A 25,752-nucleotide genomic window follows, 5' to 3' on the forward strand; every position below is an offset into this window, starting at 1 on the left:
ATAATCAAGGACCAGTCTCTCCCTGGCCACTCCCTCTTCTCTCCTCTCCCATCAGGCAAAAGGTGTAGAAGTGTGAAAATGCACACCTCCAGATTCAGGGACAGTTTCGTTCCAGCTGTTATCAGGCAACTGAACCATCCTACCACAACCAGAGAGCAGTCCTGAACGACTATCTACCTCATTGGAGACCCTTGGACTATCTTTGGTCGGACTTTACCTGCTTTATCTTGCACTAAACATTATTCAAGTTATTCCGTTTACTATGTATCTGTACACTGTGGACGGCTCGATTGTAATCATGTATTGTCTTTCGCTGACTGGTTAGCACGCAACAAAAGCTTTTCACTGTAGCTCGGTACACGTGACAATAAACTAAACTCAACTCAAAGTTCATAGGTTAGTGTTGTGTGGTGTTCAAGAACCTGATGGTTGTTGGGAAGAAGCTACCCCTGATTCTGGTGGTCACGTTCATTCAGACTCTTGAACCTTTAGACTTTAGAGATGTAGCGCAGAAATATGCCCGTTGGCCCACCGATTCCATGGCGACCAGCGATCACCCCATACACAAGCACTATCCTACACACTAGGGACAATTTACAATTGTACCAATGGTAATTCACCTACAAACCTGCACATTTTTGGAGTGTGGGAGGAAACCGAAGCATCCGGAGAAAGCCCATGCAGTCACAGGGAGAACGTACAAACTCCCTATAGAGAGAGCACCCATAGTCAGGATCGAAACCTGGGTTTCCGGCACAGTAAGGCAGCAACTGTAATGACTTAGATGAAGGGATTAAAAGTACCATTAGCAAATTTGCAGATGATACTAAGCTGGGGGGTAGTGTGAACTGTGAGGAAGATGCAATAAGGCTGCAGGGTGACTTGGACAGGTTGTGTGAGTGGGCGGATACAAGGCAGATGCAGTTTAATGTAGATAAGTGTGAGGTTATTCACTTTGGAAGTAAGAATAGAAAGGCAGATTATTATCTGAATGGTGTCAAGTTAGGAAGAGGGGATGTTCAACGAGATCTGGGTGTCCTAGTGCATCAGTCACTGAAAGGAAGCATGCAGGTACAGCAGGCAGTGAAGAAAGCCAATGGAATGTTGGCCTTCATAACAAGAGGAATTAAGTATAGGAGCAAAGAGGTCCTTCTACAGTTGTACCGGGCCCTGGTGAGACCGCACCTGGAGTACTGTGTGCAGTTTTGGTCTCCAAATTTGAGGAAGGATATTCTTGCTATTGAGGGCGTGCAGCGTAGGTTCACTAGGTTAATTCCCGGAATGGCGGGACTGTCGTATGTTGAAAGGCTGGAGCAATTAGGCTTGTATACACTGGAATTTAGAAGGATGAGGGGGGATCTTATTGAAACATATAAGATAATTAGGGGATTGGACACATTAGAGGCAGGAAACATGTTCCCAATGTTGGGGGAGTCCAGAACAAGGGGCCACAGTTTAAGAATAAGGGGTAGGCCATTTAGAACGGAGATGAGGAAGAACTTTTTCAGTCAGAGAGTGGTGAAGGTGTGGAATTCTCTGCCTCAGAAGGCAGTGGAGGCCAGTTCGTTGGATGCTTTCAAGAGAGAGCTGGATAGAGCTCTTAAGGATAGCGGAGTGAGGGGGTATGGGGAGAAGGCAGGAACGGGGTACTGATTGAGAATGATCAGCCATGATCACATTGAATGGCGGTGCTGGCTCGAAGGGCTGAATGGCCTACTCCTGCACCTATTGTCTATTGTCTATTGTAACTCTACCGCTGCTCCACCATGCCACACCTGCGGTCCAAAGGTAGGAGTGAAATGAGAGCGTGGCCAGGGTGGTGTGGGAATCATAGTGGCAGGCCACAAAGGCCAGGAGGTAATAATGAGAACTAGAATTAATGGACTCTGAACTTGAGTTATACATGAATGGCAAAGATTATGGCATTGCCTCCCAAAGGGCAGATCTGTGTAGAAGGCCGCACATGAGAAGCGGTAGGTCCATTGGATGCAATGGAAGGTTGATAAGTCACACTATCAGTTAACTGAAAGGAAGCATGCAGGTACAGCGGGCAGTGAAGAAAGCCAATGGAATGTTGGCCTTCATAACAAGAGGAGTTGAGTATAGGAGCAAAGAGGTCCTTCTGCAGTTGTACAGGGCCCTAGTGAGAATGCACCTAGAGTACTGTGTGCAGTTTTGGTCTCCAAATTTGAGGAAGGATATTCTTGCTATTGAGGGCGTGCAGCGTAGGTTTACTAGGTTAATTCCCGGAATGGCTGGACTATCATATGTTGAAAGACTGGAGCGACTAGGCTTGTATACACTGGAATTTAGAAGGATGAGAGGAGATCTTATCGAAACGTATAAGATTATTAAGGGGTTGGACACGTTAAGAGGCAGGAAACATGTTCCCAATGTTGGGGGAGTCCAGAACAAGGGGCCACAGTTTAAGAATAAGGGGTAGGCCATTTAGAACTGAGATGAGGAAGAACTTTTTCAGTCAGAGAGTTGTGAATCTGTGGAATTCTCTGCCTCAGAAGGCAGTGGAGGCTAATTCTCTGAATGCATTCAAGAGAGAGCTAGATAGAGCTCTTAAGGATAGCGGAGTCAGGGGGTATGGGGAGAAGGCAGGAACGGGATATTGATTGAGAATGATCAGCCATGATCACATTGAATGGCGGTGCTGGCTCAAATGGCTGAATGGCCTCCTCCTACAACTATTGTCTATTGTCTATTGTCTATTAACTAAGTATAGGCATTTAACATGGTTTGTTTTGTTGAGACACCATCAAAAGGAGTTGTCTGCTTGACCACTATACCCATTAGAGTGGTATGTGTACTATACACATAGATCGGCACGGTAGTGCAGCGGTAGAGTTGCTGCCTTACAGCGCCAGAGACCCGGGTACCATCCTGACTATGGGTGCTGTCTGTGTGGAGTTTGTACATTCTCTGGGTTATCTCCGGGTGCTTCGGTTTCCACCCACACTCCAAAGACGTACAGGTTTGTAGATGAATTGCCTTTGGTAAAATTATAAATTGTCCCTAAGTGTGTGTAGGATAGTGTTAGTGTGCGGGAATCGCTGGTCGGCGCGGACTCGGTGGGCCGAATGGCCTATTTCCGCACTGTATCTCTAAACTAAACTACTATAATGGGCTCTGTAATAACAGGGAATGCACTGGAGTCAACGACAGTAAGATCATCAAAGACGCAGAAATATGGTTGAGGGTTTTAGCAAATATCTGGCCTAAGATGGAGAGGGCGTAGTGTTTGACGGAGAAGATGACAAATGGCGGTGAATCATTTAGGAACTCATCCAAAAGTTTAGTAGGAGGCAAAGATTGCAAATAATCTGGTTTACTACTTACGCAGCTTTTCAGGAATAATGAATGCCTTTCAGCTTTTACAAAGACCACAAAATGAGAAGGATTACAAGCAAGCAAGAAAGGGCGGCACAGCTGTTAGACCTGAGGCCTCACAGCGCCAGAGACTCTGTTTCAATCCTGACCTCAGGTGCTGTCTATGTGGAGTTTGCACGTTCTCCCAGCGATTTTGTGGGTCTCTTCCGAGTTCTCAAGATTCCACCCACATCGCAAAGGCGTGCAGCTTTGCAGATTAATTGGCCTCTGGCATGTATACTTTTTCAGTCAGAGAGTGGTGAAGGTGTGGAATTCTCTGCCTCAGAAGGCAGTGGAGGCCAGTTCGTTGGATGCTTTCAAGAGAGAGCTGGATAGAGCTCTTAAGGATAGCGGAGTGAGGGGATATGGGGAGAAGGCAGGAACGGGGTACTGATTGAGAGTGATCAGCCATGATCGTATTGAATGGCGGTGCTGGCTCGAAGGGCTGAATGGCCTACTCCTGCACCTATTGTCTATTGTCTATTGTCTATTGTCTATTGTATAGAATGGATGTGAAAGTGGGATAACAATAGATGAGAGAAGATAGGCACAAAATACTGGAGTAACTCAGCGGGACAGGCAGCATCCCTGGAGGGAAGAAATGGGTGACGTTTAGGATCAAGACCCAACTTCAGACTAGTCAGGGGAAAGGGAAATGAGAGATATAGACAGTGATGCAGAGAGATATAGAACAAATGGATTAAAGAAATGCAAAAAACTATTTGAATAAGTTTTATTGGCCAAGTATGTATACATACAAGGAATTTGCCTTGGTGCTCCGCTCGCAAGTAACAACACGACATACAGTAAACAATTAAGAAAAAAACATAAAACATTAAAAACATGAAGAATAAAACATTATAGTTTAAACGTGTGAATGAAATAAAATACCAGAGCAAAAGGAGGCTACAGTCTTTTGGTTGTTGAGTACAGCTACTGCTCTTGGGAAAAAAGCTGTTTTTATGTCTGGCTGTGGCGGCTTTGACAGTCCAGAGTCGCCTTCCAGAGGGAAGTGCTTCAAAGAGTTTGTGGCCAGGGTGAGAGGGGTCAGAGATGTTCTTGCCCGCTCGCTTCCTGGTCCTTGCAGGGTACAGATCGTCAATGGGGGGAAGGTTGCAACCAACAACCTTCTCAGCTGATCAAACGATCCGTTGCAGCCTCCGGATGTCGTGCTTGGTGGCTGAGCCAAACCAGACCATGCTGGAGAAGGTGAGGACAGACTCTACGATGGTAGTATAGAATTGGACCATCATTGCCTGTGGCAGATCGTGTTTCCTCAGCTGCCGCAGGAAGTACATCCTTTGTTGGGTCTTTTTGACTGTGGATTCGATGATAAAAAGTAACGAAAGTAACGATGATAAAGGAAACGGGCCATTGTTAGTTGTTTGCTAGGTGAGAACGGGAACCTGGTGTGACTTGGGGGGGGGGGGGGGAGGGAGGGAGGGAGAGAGAGGGAGCGCAGGGGCTACTTGAAGTTAGAGAAATCGATATTCATACTACTAGGCTGTAAGCTGCCCAAGTAGAATATGAGATGCTGTTCCTCCATTTGCAATTAGCCTCACTCTGACAATGCCAAGGACAGAAAGGTCCTCATTTGAGGAAGGACATTCTTGCTATTGAGGGAGTGCAGTGTAGGTTCACTAGGTTAATTCCCGGGATGGCCGGACTGACAAATGATGAAAGATTGGAACGACTGGGCTTGTATGCACTGGAATTTAGAAGGATGAGAGGGGTTCATAGAAACATATAAAATTATTAAGGGATTGGGCACGCTAGATGCAGGAAACATGGCGTTGGGGGAGTCAAGAACCAGGGGCCACAGTTTAAGAATAAGGGGTAGGCCATTTAGAACTGAGATGAGGAAAAACGTTTTCACCCGGAGAGTTGAGAATTTGTGGAATTCTCTGCCACAGAAGGCAGTGAAAGCCAATTCACTGGATGCATTCAATAGAAAGTTAGATAGACCTCTTAGGGCTAGCGGAATCAAGGGATATGGGGAGAAGGCAGGAACGGGGTACTGATTGTGGGTGATCAGCCATGATCACATTGAATGGCAGTGCTGGCTCGAAGGGCCAAATGGCCTCCTTGTGCACCTATTGTCTGTCTATGTATCTATGTCAGTGTGGGAATGGGAAGGGGAATTAAAGTGTTTGGCAACTGGGAGATTGGTTAGGTCCAGGAGGACTGAGCGCAGGTGTTCAGTGGAACAATCGCCCAGTCTGCGTTTGGTCTCGCCGATGTATAAGAGTTCACATCTTGAACAACGGATACAATAGATGAGGTTGGAGGAGGTGCAAGTGAACCTCTGCCTAACCTGAAAGGACTGTTGGGGTCCCTGGACAGAATCGAGGGTGGATGTATTGGGTATAACAATAGATGAGAGAACTAGTGTGAAAAAGGACACATGGTGCTGGAGTAACTCAGCGGGACAGGCAGCATCTCTGGAGAACATGGATGGGTGACGTTTTGGGTTGGTATCCTTCTTCGGACTGGGTCTCTAGAAATGTTGCCTGAACTGCTGAGTTACTCCAGCATAGTGCGTCTTTTGTTTTGTAAGCCAGCATCCGCAGTTCATGTGTCTGCATAGAACTAGTGCAAATGGGTGATCGATGATCAGCATGGACTCAGTGGGCCGAAGAGACTGATTGTGTGCTGTATCTCTAAATTGAAAGATTGAAATGAATAGGAAATGAACACTCTGGTTCTGTGGTTAGCTGTGCTGCTGTTTGCATTCTTCCCACAAGATGGCAGTGTACGATGCCCGATAGGAAGTGGTGGCCAAGTTCAACACTGCCCATGCTACACACAAAATGCTGGAGTAACTCAGCAAGTCAGGCAGCATCTCGGGAGAGAAGGAATGGGTGACGTTTCAGGTCGAGACCCTTCCTCAGACTGATGGTACTGCCCACGGTACACACAGGAGGTGAGAATAGAGGTCGGAAAAGCAGGACCTCATGGCACTAGTTGCCAGTTGGATAACTTACGATTGAATGTCATAGTTTCACCTGCCCTCCTGCTACATGCAGAGTCATAGAGTCAAGGAGTCATACAGCACGGAAACAGGGCCTCCGTCCCAACTTTGAGGGTGGCACGGTGGAGCAGAGGTAGAGTTGCTGCCTTACAGCGCCAGAGACCTGGGTTCGATCCTGACTAGGGGTGCTGCCTGCCTGTATGGAGTTTATACGTACTCTCCGTGACCTTCGTGGGTTTTCCCGGGATCTCCAGTTTTCTCCAACACTCCACAGACGTACTGGTTAGTAGGCTAATTGGTTTGGTAAAATTGTAAATTATCCCTAGTGTGTGTCGGATAGCGTTAGTGTGTGGGGATCGCTGGTTGGCGCCGACTCAGTGGGCCGGTGGGCCTGTTTCCGCGCTGTATCTCTATATTAAACTGAAGAAGGGTCTTGACCCGAAACGTCACCCATTTCTTCTCTCCAGAGATGCTGCCTATCCCGCTGAGTTTCTCCAACATTTTGTGTCTGTCTAAACTAAACTAAACTTGCCCATGTTGACCACGATGCCCTATCTACACTAGTCCCACCTACCCGCATTTGGCCCATATCATCATCATCATCATCATCATCATCATATATACAGCCGGAAACAGGCCATTCGGCCCACCAAGTCCGTGCCGCCCAGTGATCCCCGTACATTAACACTATCCTACACCCACTAGGGACAATTTTTTTTTTTTTTTACATTTACCCAGCCAATTAACCTACATACCTGTACGTCTTTGGAGTGTGGGAGGAAACCGAAGATCTCGGAGAAAACCCACGCAGGTCACGGGGAGAACGTACAAACTCCATACAGTGCAGCACCCGTAGTCAGGATCGAACCTGAGTCTCCGCCGCTGCATTCGCTGTAAAGCAGCAACTCTACCGCTGCGCTACCGTGCCCCCCTATAACTTTCCTGTCCATGTATCTGACCAAAACACGGCAATCTCTTAGTATACTGGTAAGACCGGACCAATTTCTTAACCAACACGCTGAAGGAACTCAGCAGGTCGGGCAACGTCTGGAGAGGGAGAGGTCCAAGTTTGCCTCTGCACTCAGGAAAAAGGGAAACATAGAAACATAGAAAATAGGTGCAGGAGTAGGCCATTCGGCCCTTCGAGCCTGCACCGCCATTCAATATGATCATGGCTGATCATCCAATTCAGTATCCCGTACCTGCCTTCTCACCATACCCCCTGATCCCTTTAGCCACAAGGGCCACATCTAACTCCCTCTTAAATATAGCCAATGAACTGGCCTCAACTACCTTCTGTGGCAGAGAATTCCACAGATTCACCACTCTCTGTGTGAAAAAACTTTCTCATCTCGGTCCTAAAAGACTTCCCCCTTATCCTTAAACTGTGACCCCTTGTTCTGGACTTCCCCAACATCGGGAACAATCTTCCTGCATCTAGCCTGTCCAACCCTTTAAGAATTTTGTAAGTTTCTATAAGATCCCCCCTCAATCTTCTAAATTCCAGCGAGTACCAGGAAGGAGGGAGGTTCAGGAACTGCCGATGTAACAACGGCCTTGCGGCCGCACAAAGAGCTTATCTGGTCCTTGATGGTGATGGCTTGTCGGAGCAACCCCTCGATGTTCATGAAGGGAGACTGCACTGTTGGATTTGCTCTCGACGGTACTGTGGGTATACACAACTTCACGTTTCTCCCGAAGATAGATACAAAGTGCTGGAGTAACTCAGTGGGTTACGTTTTGGGCCGGGACCCTTCTTCAGACTGAAAGTAGGGGGAGACTTTCAGTCTGAAGAAGGGTCCCGACCCAAAACGATACACACACTTTTTCTCCAGAGATGCTGCCTGACCTGCTGAGTTACTCCAGTACTTTGTATCTATCTTTGGTATAAACCAGCATCTGCAGTCCCTTCCTACAAAACTATTCACTTTTCTCCACACCATCTTACCCATGAACTCACCTGCAGTGAATAAAAACACACAACTACAAGTTTTTCTGCAGTCAGACCTATTTAGGAATCCTAATATTTAACCACTGCAACAAAAACATGTGCATGACTAAAGTCTAAATATCTATGTATCTAAATATCTATATCTAAAAGCTCAATGACACCATGACTCTCTGTCCTGAGTTCTAACTATCTCCCAGGTTATCACTACAAATCAAAGATATAGGCACGGTGGCGCAGCGGTAGAGTTGCTGCCTTACAGCGAATGCAGTGCCGGAGACTCGGGTTCGATCCTGACTACGGGTGCTGTCTGTACGGAGTTTGTACGTTCTCCCCGTGACCTGCGTGGGTTTTCTCCGAGATCTTCCGTTTCCTCCCACACTCCAAAGACGTACAGGTATTTAGGTTAATTGACTGGGTAAAAGTAAAAATTGTCCCTAGTGTGTGTAGGATAGTGTTAATGTGCGGGGATCGCTGGGCGGCGCGGACTCGGTGGGCCGAAGGACCTGTTTCCGTGCTGTATCTCTAAAATAAAATCAAAAAATATAGAGTAGAGCAAGATAGACCACTCGACCCTAAAAACCGTAGTATGTCATGACACCATTTTAGTAGGCAGAAACTTGCAGAAACACTTAAAAAGAAAAATAACAAAAATCTGTGAATTGATAGATGAGATATAGTCTGCATTCTAATGGTATCATCACACATACGCCCCAAAACACTGATTACACTGCGAGAGGCATAGCGAACAATGGGTTTTGCCTACTAAAATGGCGGACGTTACGCTCCTTTGCATACTACACTTCAGTATAGGCGATTTCAACGGAGTGGGCCATCTTGTTCCTCTAGTATCTTTGCTACAAATGGACTTGCAGATCGACTTCCAATTAAGTCAAGTGTAGGTTTATTATTGTCACGTGTACCGAGGTATAGTTAAAAAGCTTTGTTTTGCATGCTATCCAATGAGATCACATAATACTATAAATAAATCAAGTCAAGCTCAAGAACAATAGGCAGAGCAAAGTGCAAGATACAGAGTGCAGAATATAGTTCTCAGCATTGTCGCGCATCAGTTCCATAGACAAAGTCCGATGTCCGTAAAGGGGTAGAGGTGAATCGGACAGTACCCCTGGCTTATGGAAGGACTATTCAGAAACCTGATAGCAGAGGGGAAGAAGCTGTCTCTGAGTCTGGTGGTGTGTGCTTTCAAGCTTCTGTACCTTCTGCTGGGTGGGAGCAGGGAGAAGAAGGAATGACCGGGACAGGACAAATCTTTGATTATGTTGGTTGTTTTTTGGAGGCTGGGCGAAAGTGCGGATGGAGGCAATAGTGGGTAGTCAGGTCTGCGTGATGGACTGGGCTGTGAGTACAACTAGGTTAGACTAGTAACATGGGAACGCCTCTGTGGGAAATACCAGCCCTGGTTGTTTATTAACACCTGGATAGTGGGAGGTCAGGGGGGGAGGTCAGGGTAGCTATGAAAGAGTCCTTGTATCTTACAGTGCAATGTGAGGAAAAGTCATGCTTTTCTGCAGGAAGGGGAGTTAAAGTTTAACCAGACTAAGTGAACCATAATTCATGTCAGGTCCACTTAATGCATAGCACTTACAACTGGTAGGACAAATCCCGCCAACGTGGTCCTCTTTATATTCCCCTTGAGCTTCTTCCCAACCGAGTTCAATAACAATAGTGTAATGAAAAATACAGAACATTTTGGTCATTTTAGGAGTTCCATCGCCTTGAAAGATGAAAGATGAAAACAGAGCGCAGCGGCACGGCGGCACAGCGGTAGAGTTGCTGCCTTACAGCGCCAGAGACCCGGGTCCTGACCACGGGTGCTGTCTGTACGGAGTTTGTATGTTCTCTCTGTGACCGTGTGGGTTTCCTCCAGGACCTGCAGTTTCGTCCCACATTCCAAAGACGTACAGATTTGTAGGTTAAATTGGCTTTGGTAAGAATTGTAAATTGTCCCAAGTGTGTGTAGGGTAGTGCTAGTGTATGGGGATCGCTGGTCGGCGCGGACTTGGTGGGCCTAAGGGTCTGTTTCCATGCTGGATCGTTAAGCTAAACTAAACGTGGAGGAACCCGGAGGAAACCCAGTGTGTGACAGGTCCTTGATTATGCTGGTGGCCTTGCCGAGGCAGCATGAGGTGTAGATGGAGTCAATGGAAGGGAGGTTGGTTTCTGTGATGATCTGGGCTGCGTCCACAACTCTCTGCAATATCTTGCGGTCTAGGGTAGAGCTGTTCCCAAACTAGGCTGTGATGCACCCTGATAAAATGCTTTCTACAGCCTGTCTGTGGAAGTTGGTGAGGGTTGTTGGGGACGTCTCGACCCAAAATGTCACCCATTCCATCTCTCCAGAGATGCTGCCTGCCCCGCTGAGTTACTCCAGCATTTTGTGTCTGCCTGCCGAACTTCCTAAGACTTCTAAGGAAGCGGAGGCATTGTATTTACTCCATCCATGTGCAATGGGGAGAATAGACTTCAGCAATTAAAATGCACACTAAATAACCAGGTATTATGACTGAAAGTTCTGCTGCACAGTGGCACAGCTGGTAGAGCTGCTGCCTCACAGAGCCAGACGCCCCGGTTTGATCCTGTCCTTGGGTGCTGTCTCTGAGGAGTTTGCACGTTCTCCCTGTAACTGCGTGGGTTTCCTCCGGGTTCCTCCACATCCCAAAGACGTGCAGGTTTGCAGGTTGATTGGCTTCTGTAAATTGCCCCTGGTGTGTACGGAGAGGATGAGAAAGTGGGATAACATAGAACTAGTGCGAGCAAACGCCCAGCGGTATGAACATTGACTTCTCCAACTGTAGATAGTTCCTCTGTCCATCTCTTCCCCCCCCCCCATTGCCCTTCCCAGTTCTCCCTCTAACTTCCTGTCTCCACCTATATCCTTCCTTTGTCCCGCCCCCCTGACATCAGTCTGAAGAAGGGTCTCGACCCGAAACGTCACCCATTCCTTCTGTCCTGAGATGCTGCCTGATCTGCTGAGTTACTCCAGCATTTTGTGAATAAATACCTTCGATTTGTACCAGCATCTGCAGTTATTTTCTTACACCCAATGGTTGGCATGAACTCAGTGGGCCGAAGGGCCTGGATCCATGCTGTATCTTTCCCAATCAATCAATTCAATCTTGCTTGGGGCAGCATCTGCAGTCTCTTGTGTCTATATCTTCTTCGAGTGATCATTGTACAAGCTGTGTAATAAATCGCAAGCATTGTGCTAATAGCAAATCAAAGCAATGCAGACTAAATGATTATGACAGGACCGGTGTTCTATGTGCATTTGCATTGACTGTTCTCTGCAGGCTCCAGAGCCCTGCACAACCCTCCACCCAGAAGCTGTTATATATCTCACTACTCAGACCCATTGTTTGACTCAACTCCCCTTTTGTTCTTGATATGTAGATCTCAGTCATTGTTGAAGGGTTAATTAATAATTTAACTGCAAACATGATTCTAGCAAATTTTAGCAGACAGCCAGATTAGCCACTTGACACACAGGTTTCACAGCCACAGCACTCACACTGAATGTCAATATCGTCAGCAAATTTGGTTGTCGTAAAGTGTACTGCTGCTAAGATCACAGATACATGTCACATAACACTGTGGGCCGCTTCCACTGGGAGCGGGTAGAGCTGCTGCCTTACAGCGCCAGAGACCCTGGTTTGACCCAGACTACGGGTACTATGTGTATGGAGTTTGTACGTTCTCACCGTGACCTGTGTGGGGGTTTTTTTTCCGGGAGCTCTGGTTTCCTCCCACACTCCAAAGACGTACAGATTTGGAGGTAAATTGGCTTTGGTAAAATTGTAAATTGTCCCTAGTGAGTGTGGTCCTAGTGTTAGTGTGCAAGGATTGCTGTTCGGCGTAGACTTGATGGGCCGATGGGCCTGTTTACGCACCCTATCTCTAAACTAAACTAAACTAAAGAAGAAGGAGCTATTCAAAATGGTTTCACAGCTACATACGTAGAGCTAGTTTGGATACCGTGCAAGGTAAAGCCAGTAAAATCCGATGAAGGATAGTCCGAGGGTCATCAAAGAGGAAGATAAGAGGTCAGCACTATTCCCTGGTTGTGGTAGAATGATTCAATTGCCTGATAACAGCTGGGAAGAAACTGTCCCTGAATCTGGTGGTGTGCGTTTTTACACTTCTACACCTTTTGCCTGATGGGTCAGGGGATTTGGCCTTGCGTTTGGTGCATATCCCTCTAAACCTATCCATGTACCTGACTAAATGTTTCTTAAACATTACGATAGTACCTGCCTCAACTTCCTCCTCCGGCAGCTCATTCCACACACCCACCATCCTTTTCATGAAAGAAATACCCCTCAGGTTCCGCCCCCCCTCCTTAAACCCATGTCCTCTCATTCTTCATTCCCCTACTCAGGGCAAGTTCCAAGATACAGATAAAAGCTTTTTTGTCGTGTGCTGCCTAAACAGCGGAAAGCCTGTGCATGATTACAATCAAGCCGTTCACAGTACACAGATGCAGGATAAAGGGAATAATGTTTAGTGCAAGATAATGTCCAGTAAAGTCTGATTAGAGATAATGAGGTAGGTGGTAGCTCAGGACAACTATCTAGTTGTTGATAGGATGGTTTAGTTGCCTGATAACAGCTGGGAAGCAACTGTCCCTGAATCTGGAGATGTGCATTTTCACACATCTGTGCCACTAACCTGATGGGAGAGGGGAGAAGAGGGAGTGTCCAGGGTGTGACTCGTCCTTGTTTATGCTGCTGGCCTTAAGGTCGTAGGAGTAGAATTAGGCCATTCGGTCCAGCAAGTCTATTCCGCCATTCAGTCATGGCTGATCTATCTCTCCCCATTCTAACCCCATTCTCCCGCCACCTCCCCATAACCTCTGACACCCGTACTAAGGTGGCGTGAAGTGCAGATGGAGTCAACGAAAGGGAGGTTGGGTAGTGTAGTGTGATGGTCTGTTTGTGTGCTATCCATTCAAATCAGACAATAGTATCCATGAGCACAATCAAGCCTTGCATAAGTACAATGGGTAGAGCAAAGAAAAAACTACCAGAGCTCAAAATATATATTTTCAACATTGTGGCGTAACAGTTCCAGAGAAAAAGTCCAGAAGCATTTCAAAGACTCTTGAATAGATACATGGATAGGAAAGGTTTAGTGATATGGGCCAAACGCAGGCAAATGGGACTAGCTTAGGTAGGGCACCTTGGTCAACATGGACAGGTTGAGCTGAAGGGTCTGCCTATGGCTCTCTGATTCTAAGAAACCAAGAACCTGATGTTTCACGTTGGGACTGCTCATCATAGCTTTGTGCAACTATTGTTCCTTTGCCTTTAATTTGGAAAGTTTAATTATCCAAATTATATTTAGTGTGTTACAATATATTGGGTTAATGTTCAGAACATAGATCTTATCGAAACGTATAAGATTATTAAGGGGTTGGATACGTTAGAGGCAGGAAACATGTTCCCAATGTTGGGGGAGTCCAGAACAAGAGGCCACAGTTTAAGAATAAGGGGTAGGCCATTTAGAACTGAGATGAGGAAAAACTTTTTCAGTCAGAGAGTTGTGAATCTGTGGAATTCTCTGCCTCAGAAGGCAGTGGAGGCCAATTCTCTGAATGCATCCAAGAGAGAGCTAGATAGAGCTCTTAAGGATAGCGGAGTCAGGGGGTATGGGGAGAAGGCAGGAACGGGGTACTGACTGAGAATGATCAGCCATGATCACATTGAATGGCGGTGATGGCTCGAAGGGCCGAATGGCATCCTCCTGCACCTATCGTCTACTGTCTATTGTTTACACTGTGCTGTATCAAGGCGGTTCCTGAGTTCAAAAGGAAATCACACTACATGTTCTAAAATAAATTCTACTGAGACACTGTCAACTTATCGGCTAACACCATCCACTTATGGACACCCTGGCTGGTCTTTGTGTGAAGACATGAAGACCACACACTGTTCTAGTTTCCTTAGAGCTTTATTTGATAACCCTCAAGAGTCAAGAGTGTTTAATCGTCCCATGTACTGGCAACAAAATTCCTATTTGATGCTGCTTAACAGGCCCGTAAATTCATTGCATAGAGAATGGTGAGTGCCTTGCACATGATGTGAGGGGTAGACACAAAATGCTGGAGTAACTCGGCGGGACAGGCAGCATCTCTGGAGAGAAGGAATGGGTGATGTTTTGGGTCGAGACCCTCCTTCAGGCTGAAGGTTTCTTCAGAATCTGCAGTTCTTTCTTAGGCACTATGTGTGGGGTGGTCGTAGAGGTAGTTATGATGGTGACATTTAAGATGCTTTTAGTTAGGCACATGGATATGCAGGGAGTGGATCATAAGATCATAAAAATAGTAGGCCATTGTGCCAATCGTGCCTACTCCGCCATTCAATCATGGCTGATCTCTGTATCTGTACATTGAATGGCTGGAATTGTAGTCATGTATTGTCTTTCCGCTGACTGGTTAGCACGCAACAAAAGCTTTTCATTGCGCCTTGGTACACGTGACAATAAACTAAACTAAACTATTTTTCCCTTTCAAACTCATTTTTCTGCCTTCTCTCCATTACCTTTGATGTCCTTACTAATCAAGAACCTACCAATCTCCACTTTAAAAGTATCCATTGGCAATGAACTACACGATTCACCACCCTCTGGGTAAAGAAATTCCTCCTCATCCCCATTCTAAAGGTACGTTCTTTTATTCTGAGGCTGTGTTCTCTGGTCCCAGACTCTCCCACTAGTGGAAACATCTTCTTCACATCCATTCTATCCAGGCCTGTCATGTGGTGGCAGATGAGATCAGTTTATTTTAGCATCATGTTCAGCATAGGCATTGTGGGCCGAAGGGCCTGTTCCTGTTCTGTGTTCCCATCTGTGTTCCCTTAAGGATAGCGGAGTCAGGGGGTATGGGGAGAAGGCAGGAACGGGGTACTGATTGAGAATGATCAGCCATGATCACATTGAATGGCGGTGCTGGCTCGAAGGGCTGAATGGCCTCCTCCCCTGCACCTATTGTCTATTGTCTATTGTGTCTCATAAATATAATCAGACTTCAGACATCAGACCAGAGTCCCGTGTTCGATCTCGACTATGGAGGTACGGAGATTGTACGTTCTCTCCGTGACCTGCGTGGGTTTTCTCCGGGTGCTCCGGTTTCCGCCCAGATACCAAAGACCCACAGGCTTGTAGGTTAATAATTGGCTTGGTAAAATGGTAAATTGTCCCTAATGTGTGTGGGATAGTGTTAGTGTGCGGGGATCACTGGTCATTGGTGACTGGGTGGGCAGAAGGGCCTGTTTCTGTGCTGTATCTCTAAGCGGAGTGAGATGTCCGTGGGGGAATGTTGCCGACTGGCCCGCTGCAGACTGCAGGAGTACGTATTGAGGGACGCACTGAAGCTCGGTGCAGCCAACGCCAAGGCCCTGTGGGGGAGGACCACAGTCTAGGGTTCTTCTGCTGCTGGACATGGGGGGGGGGCAGGGTGTGGTGGAGACGCCCCTCAAAATAAGGGAAGGATTTCCACGCCAGTGGGCCACATGAGTGGCAAGGGTAGGGGGTGATTTCATGTAATTTGTGTATTGTATGTATGTATTGAATGTATGTATTGAATGTCGGATGGAGTTTTGGAAGGAACATGTTTTGTTCCCAATGTTGGGGGAGTCCAGAACCAGGGGCCACAGTCTTAGAATAAAGGGGAGGCCATTTAAAACTGAGGTGAGAAGGAACCTTTTCGCCCAGAGAGTTGTGAATTTGTGGAATTCTCTGCCACAGAGGGCAGGCAGTGGAGGCCAAATCACTGGATGAATTTAAGAGGGAGTTCGATAGAGCTCTGGGGGGGGGGGGGGGGGGCTAGTGGAATCAAGGGACATGGGGAGAAGTTGGGCACAGGTTACTGATTGTGGATGATGAGCCATGATCACAATGAATGGGGGTGCTGGCTCGAGGGGCCGAATGGCCTCCTCCTGCAACTTTTTTGCTATGTTTCTATGTATTTCTTGAATAAAGTATTTTTTTGATAATAATTTTTTTTTAAATCTCTAAACTAAACTAAACAGAGATTTCTGTGGTCTTTGACAATTCCACCCAGTGAAAAAAAAGGTTCTGGTCTACCCAACCCAACCAATGCCTCTCACAATTGAAAATGTTTCTATCAGGTCTCCCTCCCCTCAGTCTCTGGCGTTCCAGAGAAAACACAATGTGAAGCGTGGATTGTTGTTCTTACTCCCTAGTCGAGTTTTGTTGTAGGATCAGCTTCACCGGGAACTCCCGGAGGGGGAGGGGGAGACGGAGGGGGTGGGTGGAGAGGCGGAGCAATGACTTCATTGGATTTCAGTTGAGCCCTGCATGTGTGTTTGAGGGGAGAGAGTGTGTAAAGAAAGGAGGTGGGAAAGAGTAGCAAAAAAAACCACCCACCCCTACTCATTGAAGCAGCACTTGGAGCAACGAGACAGGAGAGGAGAGGAGAGGAGAGGAGAGGAGAGGATCTGGGACCAGCTGGAAGAGACCTCCCCGGCGGGGCAAAAGGTAGGGGAGCTTTTGGAACTGGATACCGAGACAGGGAGATTTCTTTGAGCTCGGAAGTGTGGGAAAAGCGGGAGCTGGGACGCTCAGTGTCAGGAATCCGCTGGTCGAGTTTCTGCTGTCAGAGAAGGTTGTGAGGAATAGCAACAGTAATTTCAGCCGTGGGGTTGAAATTCCCGCAGAGAGGAGGGGAGAGGAGAGGAGAGGAGGGGAGAGGAGGGGAGAGGAGGGGAGAGGAGGGGAGAACGTGGAGGTAGCAGATCCTCCATAATCAAAGTGGAAGGCGCTGGGGTGAAAGTTTCCAGCCAGTGTTTTCCCCGGGCAGGGGCTTGGAGCTGGAGCCAGCGATTGTATCCGGGACCAGGAGGGACAATCTGACTTCTGCCCACCGGGAGAATGAATGGGGCAGCTCGGGGAGGGGAGGAGAGTGGAGAGAGGAGAGGAGGGGAGAGGGGAGAGGTGATGGGAGAGGAGAGGAGAGGGGAGAGTAGTGGAGAGAGGAGAGGGGAGGGGAGGAGAGGGAAGTGGAGAGGAGAGGAGAGGAGAGGAGAGGAGAGGAGAGGGGAGAGAGGAGTGGAGAGAGGAGGGGAGTGAAGAGGGGAGAGGAGAGGAGAGAAATGGAGAGGAGATGAGAGAGGAGAGGAGGGGAGAGGAGAGGGGAGAAGTGGAGGAGAGGGGAGAAGTGGAGGAGAGGGGAGAAGAGGCGAATGGAGAGGAGAGGAGAGGAGAGGAGAGGAGAGGAGAGGAGAGGAGAGGAGAGGAGAGGAGAGGAGAGGAGAGGAGAGGAGAGGAGAGGAGAGGGGAAAGGAGAAGAGGGGAGAGGAGAGGAGGGGAGGAGAGAGGAGAGGAGAGGGGAGAGGAGTGGAGGGAGAGTGGAGGAGGAGAGGGGAGAGAGGAGAGGAGAGGGGAGGAGAGGAGTGGAGAGGAGAGGAGATTGGAGAGGAGGGAGGGGAGGGAGGGAGGGGAGTGGGAGCCGAATTCCCTGTCCCCGGGGTTTCTCCCGGGAGCAACGGGGAGGGAGGGAGGTCAGGTCGGGACGGGGTCCGAGCGCTCCTGGGGGGCGAACAATGGGGGGAGGAGAGAGGGAGGGGAGGGGAGGAGAGGAGAGGGGGGCTTTCATTGAATCTGCAGGGGGAGATTTCCACATTCATTGGGAGAGGAGAAAATGTTTCAATCTGCTCTCTTTTTGTTGTGCCACGATCCTCTCTGGGGCGAATCAGTGCAAAGACTGTGAGCGATCGTGGAAGAGGGAGTTATTTTCTGACATCTGGTTGAATGAATATCTGGGTCTCAATGAGTTGTGCACCTTGTCTGGGGGTTGGGGTTAGTTGGGGGTGGTTTTGTTGATTATGGGACAGTACTTATGCCAACACTGCTTTGCCTCTGGGACACTTTTCTTCCAAATAAAAAGGGGGTTGGGTGCTTTGAGAGTGGAGGTTGTCAGCAATTTCTCTTCCCACTATTGATGCCGGGAAGAAGCATCGATTCTGCGTTTGGTTTAGTTTATTGCCATGTGTGTGTGTGTGTGTGTGTGTGTGTGTGTGTGTGTGTGTGCAGGAAGGGACTGCAGACACAAAATGCTGGAGTAACTCAACAGGTCAGGCAGGCATCTCTGGAGAGAAGGAATAGGTGACGTTTCGGGTCGAGACCCTTCTTATAGACAATAGACAATAGGTGCAGGAGGAAGCCATTCGGCCCTTCGAGCCAGCACCACCATTCAATGTGATCATGGCTGATCATTCTCAATCAGTACCCCATTCCTGCCTTCTCCCCATACCCCCTGACTCCACTATCCTTAAGAGCTCTATCTAGCTCTCTCTTGAATGCATTCAGAGAATTGGCCTCCACTGCCCTCTGAGGCTGAGAATTCCACAGATTCACAACTCTCTGACTGAAAAAGTTTTTCCTCATCTCCGTTCTAAATGGCCTACCCCTTATTCTTAAACTGTGGCCCCTGGTTGTGGACTGCCCCAACATTGGGAACATGTTTCCTGCCTCTAACGTGTCCAACCCCTTAATAAGTCTGTAGTCTGTAGGTATCTCCAGAAATGCTGCCTGACCCACTGAGTTACTCCAAGTTCAGTTTATTGTCACGTGTACCGAGGTACAGTGAAAAGCTTTTTGTTGCGTGCTAACCAGTCAGCGGAAAGACAATACATGATTTTAATGAAAGACCGTCCACAGTGTACAGATACAGGATAAAGGGAACAGTGTTTAGTGCAAGGTGGGAATGGTGGGACTGTCATATGTTGAAAGACTGGAGCATCTAGGCTTGTATACACTGGAATTTAGAAGGATGAGAGGAGATCTTATCGAAACGTATAAGATTATTAAGGGGTTGGACACGTTAGAGGCAGGACACATGTTCCCAATGTTGGGGGAGTCCAGAACAAGGGGCCACAGTTTAAGAATAAGGGGTAGGCCATTTAGAACTGAGATGAGGAAAAACTTTTTCAGTCAGAGAGTTGTGAATCTGTGGAATTCACTGCCTCAGAAGGCAGTGGAGGCCAATTCTCTGAATGCATTCAAGAGAGAGCTGGATAGAGCTCTTAAGGATAGCGGAGTCAGGGGGATGGGGAGAAGGCAGGAACGGGGTACTGATTGAGAATGATCAGCCATGATCACATTGAATGGCGGTGCTGGCTCGAAGGACCGAATGGCCTCCTCCTGCACCTATTGTCTATTGTCTAAGGTAAAGTCCGATTAAAGATAGTGCGAGGGTCTCTAATGTGGTAGTTGGTAGGTCAGGGGTCTCGAGTCATGTAGTGTGGAAACAGGTCCTTCAGCCCAACTTGCACACACTGACCAACATGTCCCATCTACACTCGTCCCACCTGCCTGCGTTTGGCCCATATCCCTCTAAATCTATCCCATCCATGTGCCTGTCCAATTGTTTCTTAAACATTGCGATAGTACCTGCCTCAACTACCTCCTCCAGCAGCTCATTCCATACAAGCACCACCCTTTGTGTAAAAAAAGTTACCCATCAGGTTCCTATTAAACCTTTCCCCACCTCACCTTAAACCTGTGTCCCCTGCTGGATGATAGGTTGGGGCAGATGCCTGATAATTGCTGGGAAGAAACTGGAAAAAAAGAAGAATGCCCAAGACCAAATGTGTAGGAAGGAATTGAAGAAGGGTCTCGATCCACTTTTTAAGAAAGGAGGGAGAGAGAAAACGGGAATTTATAGACCAGTTAGTCTGACATCAGTGGTGGGGAAGGTGTTGGAGTCAATTATAAAAGATGAAATTGCCGAGCATTTGGATAGCAGTAACAGCATTGTTCCGAGTCAGCATGGATTTACAAAGGGGAAATCATGCTTGACTAATCTTCTGGAATTTTTTGAGGATGTAACTAGGAAAATTGACAGGGGAGAGCCGGTGGATGTGGTGTACCTCGACTTTCAGAAAGCCTTCGACAATGTCCCACATAGGAGATTAGTGGGCAAAATTAGAGCACATGTTATTGGGAGTAGGGAACTGACATGGGTAGAAAATTGGTTGGCAGACAGAGAGCAAAGAGTGGGGATAAATGGGTCCCTTTCAGAATGGCAGGCAGTGACTATTGGGGTACCGCAAGGCTCGGTGCTGGGATTTACAATATATATTAATGACTTGGATGAAGGGATTTAAAGTACCATTAGCAAATTTGCAGATGATACAAAGCTGGGTGGTAGTGTGAACTGTGAGGAAGATACTATGAGGTTACAGGGTGACTTGGACAGGTTGTGTGAATGGGCGGATGCATGGCAGATGCAGTTTAATGTGGATAAGTGTAAGGTTATTCACTTTGGTGGTAAGAATAGGAAGGCAGATTATTATCTGAATGGTGTCAAGTTTGGAAAAGGGGACGTACAACGAGATCTGGGTGTCCTAGTGCATCAGTCACTGAAAGGAAGCATGCAGGTACAGCAGGCAGTGAAGAAAGCCAATGGAATGTTGGCCTTCGTAACAAGAGGAGTTGAGTATAGGAGCAAAGAGGTCCTTCTACAGTTGTACAGGGCCCTAGTGAGATCACACCGGGAGTACTGTGTGCAGTTTTGGTCTCCAAATTTGAGGAAGGATATTCTTGCTATTGAGGGCGTGCAGCGTAGGTTTACTAGGTTAATTCCCGGAATGGCGGGACTGTCATATCTTGAAAGACTGGAGCGACTAGGCTTGTATACACTGGAATTTAGAAGGATGAGAGGGGATCTTATCGAAACATATAAGATTATTAAGGGGTTGGACACGTTAGAGGCAGGAAACATGTTCCCAATGTTGGGAGAGTCCAGAACCAGGGGCCACAGTTTAAGAATAAGGGGTAGGCCATTTAGAACGGAGATGAGGAAAAACTTTTTCAGTCAGAGAGTTGTAAATCTGTGGAATTCTCTGCCTCAGAAGGCAGTGGAGGCTAATTCTCTGAATGCATTCAAGAGAGAGCTAGATAGAGCTCTTAAGGATAGCGGAGTCAGGGGGTATGGGGAGAAGGCAGGAACGTGGTACCGATTGAGAATGATCAGCCATGATCACATTGAATAGTGGTGTTGGCTCGAAGGGCCGAATGGCCTACTCCTGCACCTATTGTCTATTGTCAAAACGTCACCCATTGCTTCTATCCAGAGACGCTGCCACAGTTACTCCAGCTTTTTGTGTCTATCTGCAGAATACCCAAGGGTCACTTAAAGGGTTAATTTGATTACAGACCATCTGGCAACATCAAAGGGTCTTTGTGTGTGGGGAGGGGAGAAGTTGAAGAATCCAGCTTGATATAAGCTGGATTAAATCAAAGATCTGCCATCTGTTTCTGTTGGACCTGGAGTTCCCTGCAGGTTAATCTTGGATCCATTGATAAGAATTAATACTGTGGCATGGAAGTAACTAGTGATCATCGACCAGTTGCCGAGACCAGGCTGAAACACAACTGCACTGCGCTGGAAAATAAAGGCCATTTCAGAGTGGCATACACAGGCATTTCCCGCATTTTTGAAATTCAATGAAAGCTGCAATAATATCTGTGCCGTACAGTCATTGAATGAAAGTTAGTTGCCCCATTCCACCATAGCTCTTTTTTTCCAGATTCTTTAATATCCAGGTTCATAGAGCTCTCTCTTGAATGCATTCAGAGAATTGGCCTCCATTGCCTTCTGAGGCAGAGAATTCCACAGATTCACATAGAAACATAGAAACATAGAAAATAGGTGCAGGAGTAGGCCATTCGGCCCTTCGAGCCTGCACCGCCATTCAATATGATCATGGCTGATCATCCAACTCAGTATCCCGTACCTGCCTTCTCTCCATACCCCCTGATCCCTTTAGCCACAAGGGCCACATCTAACTCCCTCTTAAATATAGCCAATGAACTGGACTCAACTACCTTCTGTGGCAGAGAATTCCACAGATTCACCACTCTCTGAGTGAAAAAAAACTTTCTTATCTCGGTCTTAAAAGACTTCCCCCTTATCCTTAAACTGTGACCCCTTGTTCTGGACTTCCCCAACATCGGGAACAATCTTCCTGCATCTAGCCTGTCCAACCCCTTAAGAATTTTGTAAGTTTCTATAAGATCCTTCATAAGTGATAGGAGCAAAATTTGGCCATTCGGCCCATCTACGCCATTCAATCATGGCTGGTCTATCTCTTCCCCCCTAACCCCATTCTCCTGCCTTCTCCCCATAACCCCTGGCACAAAAATATCCGTTGATTTGGCCTCCACAGTCTTTTGTGGCAATGAATTCCACAGATTTACCACCATCTGATTAAATAAATTCCTTGTCATCTCCTTTCTAAAGGTACTTCCTTTAATTCTGTGGCTATGGCCTCTTGTCCTAGACTCTCCCACCAGTGGAAACATCTTCTCCACATCCACTCTATCCAAGCCTGCAACTAAGTGATCATAGTCATGTTCAAAGCGCTATGCAGCAGGGGAAAAAAGACCTCTTGGCCCAGCTCATGGATGCTGAGCAAGTTGCTGAACCAAGCTTGTCTTGCCAGTTGCATGGACCATATCCCTCCAAATGAAATCCCTCAGAATAAAAGGACATGCCTTTGCAAAGGAGATGAGGTGGAATTTCTTCAGTCAGAGGGTGGTGAATCTGTGGAATTCATTGCCACAGACGGCTGTGGAGGCCAAGTCAGTGGATATTTTTAAGGTGGAGATTGACAGAATCTTGATTAGTACGGGTGTCAGGGGTTATGGGGCGACGGCAGGAGAATGGGTTTGAGGAGGAGAGAGAGATCAGCCCTGATTGACTGGGGGAGTAGACTTGATTGGCCGAATGGCCTAATTCTGCTCCTAGAACATATGAACAAATTTTTCCTATCCATGTACCTGACCAAGTGTCTTTTAAATGTTGTAATTGTACCCACCCCAGCCCTTCCTCCAGCAGCCTGTTTCAATAGACAATAGACAATAGGTGCAGGAGGAGGCCATTCGGCCCTTCGAGCCAGCACCGCCATTCAATGTGATCATGGCTGATCATTCTCAGTCAGTACCCCGTTCCTTCCTTCTCCCCATACCCCCTGACTCCGCTATCCTTAAGAGCTCTATCTAGCTCTCTCTTGATTGCATTCAGAGAATTGGCCTCCACTGCCTTCTGAGGCAGAGAATTCCACAGATTCACAACTCTCTGACTGAAAAAGTTTTTCCTCATCTCAGTTCTAAATGGCCTACCCCTTATTCTTAAACTGTTTCATGTCCTGAAAGAGAATATTTCCCCTCAGATTGCCCCCTTTTAAATCATTCCCCTCTCACTTTAAACCTATGCTCTCTAATCTTAACATTCCTCTACCCTGGGGAAAATAATTCTCCTTACTTGTGCCCCTCGGAATTTTATATACCTTTTGTAAGGTCACCCTCGGCCTTTGTTTCGTGGAAAAATGACCCAGCCTGTCCAATGTCTCCTTATAACCCAATCTCTCCAGATCCGGTAGGATCCCCATAAATCTTTTTTTGCACCCATTTCAGATTAATTACATCCTTCCTCCAGCAGGCCGACCAGAACTGTCCACAGTACTTCAAACGTTGCCTCACCAACATCTTGTGCAGTTGCAACGCGATGTCCCACCTCCTGTATTCAGCCCCCTGACTGATGAAGGCAAGCATGACGAGACCGTCATACATAGGAGCAGAATTAGGCCATTCGGCCCATCCAGTCTGCTCCTCCATTCGATCGTGGCTGATCTATTTCTCCCTCTCAACCCCAGTATCCTGCATTCTCCCAGTAAACCTTTGATGCCCTGACTGATGAAGAATCTATCAATCTCCATTCTAAAAAAATGCACAATGACTTAGCCTCCATAGCTGTCTGTGGCAATGCCAACTCTGGCTAGATATTCCTCCTCATTTCCCATTCTAAAAGGTATGTCTTTTTGTTCTCTGGTCCTAGACTCTCCCACTAGTGGAAACATCTTCACATCCACTCCTTGGCCTATCATTATTTGCTAGGTTTCAATAAAATCCTCCCTCATCCTTCTAAACTCCATCGAGTACAGGCCCAGAGCCATCACTCATACGTTAACCCAACCATCCTTGGGATCATTCTCTAAATCTTCTCTGGACCCTCTCCAATGTTAGCGCATCCTTCCTCAGAAATGAGGCCTAAAAGTGCCTCACGATATTCCACATGTGGCCTGACTAGCGTCTTATAAAGCCTCGGCAATCCATTCTCATTTTTATACTCTGGTCCTGTTGAAATGAATGGTGACATTGCATTTGTCTTCCTTACTGCCAACTCAATTTAACCTTTTGGCAATCCTACACCAGAACTCCCAGAGTACCAAATATCTTTTTTATCTTCCTCTCCACCTGTGTCACCATCTTCATGGAATGATGTACCTGCACCCCTGATGATCAGTCTGAAGAAGGGCGCCTTCTGTATATGTGTGTGTATGTACATTTACACACACTGCACGTTTTGTTTCTTGTTGATATCATATTGTTTACAGTGCACTATGTTTACATATTCTGTTGTGCTGCTGTAAGTAAGAATTTCATTGTTCTATCTTGGATATATGACAGTAAACGGTCTTCTCTCTTGATCCGAAACGCCACCTGTCCATGTTCTCTACCGATGCTGCCTGACCCGCTGAGTTACTCCAGCACTTTGTGCCTTTTTTCCCCTTCAAACCAGCATCTGCAGTTCCTTGTCTCTACAATTAATTATTTGCATTTGAACAGCGATGTCATCGCTATAATGGCGTGTATTGTGAGCCAGTTGGATATTGCAATGTGGGCAGTGATATTTATTTGGCGTTTCATCACTCTGGAATGCCACGGGCAGAAGTGAATAATGAAGGCCTTTCTCCCATGCCTGAGGGAAGGTTGGTGAAACATGCAGCTGGTGCACCATTCTGCTCACTCCATAAGCTTGTTGGCTTGTGTTTGAAACTGAGCCAAGTGCAAAGTTCTACATGGAATTGGGCCAGCAGTGATGGGAACAAAACGATACTAAGCCCAAATAGGAACAGGTGACGATTCGAGTCGAGACCCTTCTTCTGTCTGAAGAAGGGTCTCGACCCGAAACGTCACCCATTCCTTCTCGCCAGGTGTGCTGCCTGTCCCGCTGAGTTACTCCAGCATTTTGTGTCTATCTTAGATTTAAACCAGCATCTGCAGTTCTTTCCTACCAAATAGGAACAGCTAGTGTTAACAAATCTTTGCCGATACAGGGTTTATGATTTGTTGTTGCTTCCACATTTTGATATATATTGATCGATACATTTATTGAAAAGCTGCCATCCATTAATGTAGCGGTCGAACGTAATGTTACTGAAGTGATTACAGAATCAAAAACAGATTATCGAAGGGAGACAATGTGATCCTACTGGGATGTTTGTGAATATGCGCAAATCTGTTTGTTATTTACTAATGCAGTACACAGTAAAAAAATCGCTATCAATTTAATTTTATAGGTCTGGAGTTTTGAAACACAGTGCCCAACTTTTATAACAGGCTTTGTGTG

General features: G+C 47.0%; 1 protein-coding gene across 3 annotated transcripts in view; it reads left to right on the forward strand.

Annotated features, from left to right (window-relative positions):
• The first annotated feature begins 16,652 nt into the window (after positions 1–16,652).
• lhfpl2a (LHFPL tetraspan subfamily member 2a) overlaps positions 16,653–25,752 on the forward strand; it is a 205,979-nt gene continuing 196,879 nt past the window's right edge. For 2 of the 3 annotated variants that reach the window (XM_078396747.1, XM_078396746.1), the window contains exon 1: positions 16,653–16,814. The gene's annotated coding sequence lies outside the window, so the exon portion shown is untranslated. The remainder of the gene's footprint in view (positions 16,815–25,752) is intronic. The other variant, XM_078396748.1, reaches the window with a different exon arrangement.

Source organism: Rhinoraja longicauda, chromosome 3, assembly GCF_053455715.1.
Source record: "Rhinoraja longicauda isolate Sanriku21f chromosome 3, sRhiLon1.1, whole genome shotgun sequence".
Lineage (NCBI taxonomy): Eukaryota > Metazoa > Chordata > Chondrichthyes > Rajiformes > Arhynchobatidae > Rhinoraja > Rhinoraja longicauda.